Below are 7,385 nucleotides of genomic sequence, written 5' to 3' on the forward strand. Positions count from 1 at the left end.
TGTGATTAAAAAAAACAAAACAAAACAACCCAAGGAGAGAAATTACTTTAAGAGCAACAATGAATCTCCCAGACATGTTGTTTAATTGTTTTTTTTTTTTCAGTTGTGTCTGACTTTTCATGACCCCTTTTGGAGTTTTCTTGGCAGAGATACTGAATTGGTTTGCCATTTTCTTCTTCAGATTACACAAGAGGAAACAGGCAAACAGGGTAAAGTGACTTGCCCAGGGTCACACAGCTATTAAGTGTCTGAGGCCAGATTTGAACTCAGGAAGAAGTTAAGAGTCTTTCTGACTCCAGATCTGGTGCTTTATCCACTGTACCATCAGTTTAGAAAATCTATAAAATCATTGAAAAAAATCCAAGGTTAAAAGTATAATAAAGCCTGTATAAGCTTGATGAAAATGACAAGAACTACCCTGCCTTGCTCTCTTGCCATACCCTATGAACTAAATTTATAAAACCGAATGCAGGATCTCACTGCTTAGAAGGGGCCTAAGAAAACATCGAGTTTAACTCACACCCAAATAGGAATCCCTCTACAACGATCATAATGAATGGCCATCTAGTATTTGCTTGGAGACTTGATGTCATAGGGACATTTTTTGATCAGGAGGCAAGTGATGGGACTTCTCCACCGCTCTGTTAAAAGGGTTTCTTTTGTTTGATTTTCTAACCTCACATCAAGAAAGAATATCCTTTTCTACGACTTCTGTCTGCTGCTCTGAGCTTTGCCCTCTGGGACTAAGTAAAAACAAACCCAACCCCTCTTTCTCATGACAATCTTCAAGAACTTACTATGCTCCTTATAAGTCTCCTCATCTCCCCACCAAACATTCTCAGTGGCTTCAATGGGTCTAGTAAGTTACCTTACCATCCTAGTTGCTTTCTTCTGGACTTGCTCTGATTTGCCAACGTCCTTCCTTCCAAGAATATGGCCCTTGTATTTAAAGAGTGCAGGTGGGAGTTGACCAAGGAAGAGGACACTGAGGATAATAATAATAACAATAACAACAACAATAATAATAACTAGCATTGTAAAGCACTTTACAAATATTTTCTCATTTTAATCTCGCAACAATACTGACAACAATTAGGTGTTACTATTACCTCTATTTTACAGATGAGAAAACTGAGGTAAACAGAGGTTAAGTGACTTTGACTTAGCAAATAAATGTCTGAGATGGGATTTGAACTCATCATTTTGACTCCTGGTCCAGCACTGTGCCACCTATTACCTCCCCCATTCTGACTGCTACACTTCCATGAATGTAGCCAATGATTACAGAATCACAATGATCAAGTTGTGACAATCACAGTTATAGAATTGAAACACCAAGGTGGTCCATTACCCTTTTGGATAGTACTAATTATTAGGAAGTGTTCCTTATATTCAGCCCAAATCTGTTTTTACTTCAACTTCTACCCTACAGGAAAACCAAAACTATTTGGAACCTATATATTTTAGCTGCTTGCTTGCCCTTTTCTTTATTTTCTTTAATTTTTTTTTTTTGCGTGTGGGGCAATGGGGGTTAAGTGTCTTGCCCAAGGTCACACAGCTAGTAAGTGTCAAGTGTCTGAGGCCAGATTTGAAATCATCTATTCCTGAATCCAGGGCTGGTGCTCTATCCACTGCGCCACCTAGCTGCCCCGCTTGCCCTTTTCTTAATGTAAAGAAATAATGTCTAATAATTAGAACTGTCCAAAAGGGAAATGGACTTCTATGGGAGCCACTTGATCATCTAACTATAAGTCTCTTAGCAAGGGTATTGTCGAGGAAATTGCTCTCAGGTATGGGTTGGACTTAATGATTTCTGACTCCTTCCCACTCTGAACTTCTGCTCTGATCCTTCACTGTCCAGTTGTTAAAGCCAAGATGGTTTTAGAAAAGCAGGAAATAGCCTTTTCCCATGAAGCAATCTCTGTTGACAGCAGAATTGAATCAGGGAGACACATAATGAAATAGAAAAGAACTAAGGTCTCTGTTTCTGCTGATAGTCATTGTAACTTTGGCCATATTGCTTAACAGTTTTTCCCCACAAAAGATGACAATATAATTTTTTATGGAATTACCTGATTTTGAAGAAGTGGCTAGAGCAGTAGTTCATCTCAAAGTGTTGTCTGCAGAGCCCTAGTTTTCCCTGGGATCCTTTCAGGGCATCTGTAAGATCAAAACCATTTTCATAAAAGTATTATTTACTCATTAAAATACTTTTCTTTTTTCTAACTATATATCTGTGTAAAGCTGGATATTCTTCATAGATTTCAACCAAAGGAGCATATCACAGGAGATTGAATGCAGAAGCAGATACGAGAATCCAGATGTCTTCTATTAAGCCAGACATAAAAGAGATCTGCAAAAATATATTAAAAAATGCCACTCTTCTCACTATTTTTTGATTATGGAAATATAATTTTTTCATAAAGGCGGAAATTTGTGTTTCTATCATATTTATAGTTTACATAGCATATAAAATTTACAGTCAAATATATGGTTGTTTCAAAAATACTTTTAGAAATGGAGTTATTTTTCATAAAATGTTATGTTGATATGCAATGGACTTAATGTTATTTGAAATGAATGAATAAATATAATAAAATTATAGAAATTATTATAGAAACATATTGAAATTATTTTAATTTCTATTATGATAAATGTTGATAGATATAACCTACATAAACAAAAGCTCTTTGGGTTCTTCAGTAATTTTTAAGAGCATAAAAGGGTCCTGATAACCAAAAAGTTTGAGAACCACCGAGTTAGAGCACTAGAATTGGAGTCAGGAAAACATGGGCTCAGTTCCTGTCTCTTTCACGTATTTGCTGTGTGACCCTGTACTCTAAGGACCATAGGGGTCCAATGAATAAAACTGACTTGTAGCTGAAACATCCTTTATATCCTTGTCATCAAAATCCTTTACATTTTCAAATTGTTCAATATCAGAAATGGGTTATGGTTTTTTTCCCCCCCTTTTAGTGAGGCAATTGGGGTTAAGTGACTTGTCCAGGGTCACACCGCTAGTAAGTGTTAAGTTTCTGAGGCCAGATTTGAACTCAGGTTCTCCCGACTCCAGGGCTGGTGCTCTATCCACTGCACCACCTAGCTGCCCCTGGGTTATGGTTTTTATCATTGGAAATGAAATGAAAGAAGATGCATTACTATCTGCTTTATTGCTGTACCCTAAGGACCATGGGACATGCCATCTGACTTGCCACTGAAACCTCCTCTATTTATCCCTTCCACACCTCTACTTTCCCCATCATGGTTTTGGTTTATCACTGGTCAGCAGGAGAATTTAAATGGGAATTTTTTGGGGAGTTTTGCAGAAGCTGTAGATGACACGTGAAGCCAGCAGATGACACGGAGCCTATGACCAATTACTTAACCCAAATTGTACAATAAGATACTATAAACATTCCATATTAGAAAAAGAACAAAATCAGACTTCTTTTCTGATATAAAGGGAGGGCCAAAAATTTTTTGAGGATAACTGTGTATGAATTATTTCCCGAGTCCATCCATTAGAGCATAAGCACCCTGAGAGCAGGGATTCCTCAGATTTTCTGTTTGTAGTCTTATAGCTCCATCAGTTAACAGCAGTGCTTTGTACACAGAAATAGAACAAATGCTTTTCCATTCATTCATTCATTCATTCATTCATTCATTCATTCATTCATTCATTCATTCATTCATTCATTCATATAAATCAATAGACTTCACAAAGCTCAAATGAGATAATCTATGTAAAGTTCTTTTTACACTTTAAAATGCTGTCTAAATGTCTTAGTACTATTAGTATTCACTAAAGTTCTCTGATGCCTCATGTCATAGAGGTAACCCTGGATTCTCAAATACTATGCTAACAGAACACCAGTCTATGTAAGTCCTACCAATATGGAAAGGCATTGAGTGTGGGCTCAGTTATGGATGTTCTATTTACTGTCAGATCTCTGGTCTCTATATATCTGATAAGGTTTATTCTCATCAGCTTCTAGGATGAATATTTTCATCCACAGAAACTCATGAATATTAAAGCACATTAGTGTTTATAATTAGTAACGTGCTATCCAGTGTTTAACAACTGGCTCTGGAAAAAATGTAGGCATGATATACTTTTTTTATGTTTGTTTTGTTTTTGTTTTTGTAGGGCAATGAGGGTTAAGTGACTCGCCCAAGGTTACACAGCTAGTAAGTGTCAAGTGTCTGAGGTCGAATTTGAACTCAGGTCCTCCTGAATCCAGGGCCAGTGCTTTATCTACTGTGCCACCTAGCTGCCCCCCATGATATACTTCTAAATGTAATCTATTTTAAAATTTAATCTAAATTGAATTTATTAAGATTTTTCTTCATCACTTTCTTTAGTCTAGAAGTCAACAAAACAAGAATTCATGGCCTCATAGTACTTGTCAACTTCTGAGGTATAAATATACTGGAAATTTAACAGTGGCTTTCAGGAGCTGGTCTGAGCTGAAACCATTGGTTATAATTTGAGAGAGTGGAGGGAGAATTCTTATTGATAAAACCACAGGATCTTGAAGTACCAGCGTGGTTGAAAGCTTTGAAATACGAGGGTAGATAATGTATAATCCTATACTTCTGATGACACACAGTTCCTACTTTGTTGGAGGATCACTGTCCATGTGATTCTGTGAAGATTAAATTCATTCTGAAAGAAATACCTCTGCTCTTTATGAGATTAATCAGTTCAGGATGTGGTTGGGATGGAAGGGGTAGTTTATCATTAAGAGATCTGAAAATATGTTGGTAACTTCTCACATTTTTAGTACCAGGCAAAAGGTCTGGGAATCAATTCAATCAATCAATCAGTCAGTATTTATTAAATGCCTACTATGTGCCAAACTCTGTGTTAGGCATTAAGGATACAAATGGAATGTATTGAACAATTCCAACTTGTAAGGAGCTTCAAGTTGCCTCTTGACCTTTGCATAGGACAATTTACCCACAGGACCTACGACCAAATACTTTTTTTTTTTTTGCAGGGCAATGAGGGTTAAGTCACTTGCCCAGGGTCACACAGCTAGTAAGTGTCAAGTGTCTGAGGCCGGATTTGAACTCAGGTCCTCCTGGATCCAGGGCCAATGCTTTATCCACTGCACCACCTAGCTGCCCCTCTATGACCAAATACTTAACCCAAATTGTACAATAAGATACTATAAACATCCGATAAAAGAAAAGAAAAGAAAAGAAATTCAGACTTCTTCTCTGGTATAAAGGGAGGAATGTAAGCTTCTTGAGGGCAGGAAATATTTTGCTTGTGGCTTTTTTTCCCCTCCAGCTCCTAGTAGGGTGTCTTGTACATAGTGGGTGCTTAAAAATACTTGTTAAATTGAAGTACCTGTAGTGTACTGAGGAAGATAAGGTAAGGGTTAAAGTATAATGCAGTTCCCTTTTTTTTTTTTTTAAGTGAGGCAATTGGGATTAAGTGACTTGCCCAGGGTCACACAGCTAGTAAGTGTTAAGTGTCTGAGGCCTGATTTGAATTCAGGTACTCCTGACTCCAGGGCCGGTGCTCTATCCACTGTGCTACCTAGCTGCCCCTACGGTTCCCTTTTGTTGCTATTTTTCCTGGAAGCAGGTGATATCAGTTGCCATCTTGTTTTGCCATGTTGATGGGGAAGAGGGAAGGAAATAGAATAAGCATTTATATAGTGCCTACTATGTGTCAGGCACTGTGCAAGTGCCTTATGACTATTTCATTTGATGAAGGCATTGCCACTTTTAGTGGCAGGTGTTGCAATCTCCTAATTAATAGCAACTTTGCTAAGAAATCAGAAGGTCTGAGAGAGAGAGAGAGAGAGAGAGAGAGAGAGAGAGAGAGCACTGCCCACTGGGATAGGCAGTCAGCTTGGCCTCACATTGAGCATGTGAATAAGGCAGAAAGAGGAAGTCTGTAGCAAGAGCCAAGAGGACAGACACTCAATAGCTTCCTTACTGGTAGAGCTGTTTGATACTCCACCCATTGCCCTGTTGGGATGCACAGCCAATGCCCATGGAAGCAGCTTCTCAGGTCCCATTCTCATCCTCTTTTTGACTCTGACCTCACCACATTGCCCTATTAAGAGGAATTAAGCTGAAGGCAAAGTTTGGCCCCAAGGAAGCAAAGCAAAGCAGGAGGCAGTTAAGCCAGCAGCAGTCCTATACAAGGGAACATCATCTGCTGAACAGATGACCCAATAAACTGATGGAACGTTCACATGGGTATTTATTCCCCTCCTCATCTCAATGGTAGACTTGTGTAACAAGTCCACAGAAGAAGAGCCTTTGGCATGAGTCACTCTGATGCTCTTTATTGGCGTTTATAGCCAAGAAGCTAGCAGCCTCACCTGTGCCTCAGACATTTTTATTCCCTGGTAATCCAGAAAGGCATTATTATTAAGCAATATCCTCTTGGCAGCATCTGGAGTATGTAAGAAGCGATATGGCTGGCATCAATAAACACCAGGGTAAAATTCAGGTGTTTATGGGATCACGTATTCTTGCTTCTTTATTTACCCAGCAGTTCCACTAAACCTATGGTGTAGGACCCATGGCTGTACTGAAAGCTGTCACAAGCCATAATCACTGAGAAGTTTACACAAGCCCTGCTGCTGGAATTGCATCTGTAAGCCTTGAACATACACTTCCCTCAAGAGGAGAGTGAAGGAGAACCTTGATACTTGCAAAACAAGGAGCTATAAAAGACTACAAATGTATTCTTATATTAGAAAAAAAATTGTTTGGGCCATTCTGTTATTTTGGATCATATTATTCCTGGTTCTTCATAGGACTAATGGCCAGGAGTTGGCCAATAGTTGGCATGATCTTAGATTCAGAGCTGGGAGGGACTTTTTTTTTTTCTGGTGAGGCAATTGGGGTTAAGTGACTTGCCCAGGGTCACATAGCTAGTAAGTGTCTGAAGCCAGATTTGAACTCAGGAAGATCAGGGTTGGCCTTCTATTCACTGAGCCACCTAGCTGGTATGCAGTAGGAACTTAATAAATATTTCTTGTCTGACTGATTCAGAGAAGGTTAATTAATACTAGTCATACTATGAATTTGTATATTGAATGTAATGCAGTGGTGCTTTATTAGAACGTATCATGTTAATACATTTATTCAGCCATTACTTTGTCCATGCCTTTGATTTCATCTTTGTGTAGAATTCCTTGTGCAGAAACTACCCCACTGAGACAGACTTTCAGCCTGTCTACAATATAGAGTGTTATGGACTTGCTTAGGTAATAGGACCCATACTCATACAGTGAGAAGGTATCAGAGGTGGATTTTTTTTTTGTGGGGCAATGAGGATTAAGTGACTTGCCCAGGGTCACACAGCTAGTAAGTGTCAAATATCTGAGGCCAGAATTGAACTCAGGTCCTCCTGA

This window comes from Dromiciops gliroides, chromosome 1 (assembly GCF_019393635.1).
Source record: "Dromiciops gliroides isolate mDroGli1 chromosome 1, mDroGli1.pri, whole genome shotgun sequence".
Taxonomy (NCBI): domain Eukaryota; kingdom Metazoa; phylum Chordata; class Mammalia; order Microbiotheria; family Microbiotheriidae; genus Dromiciops; species Dromiciops gliroides.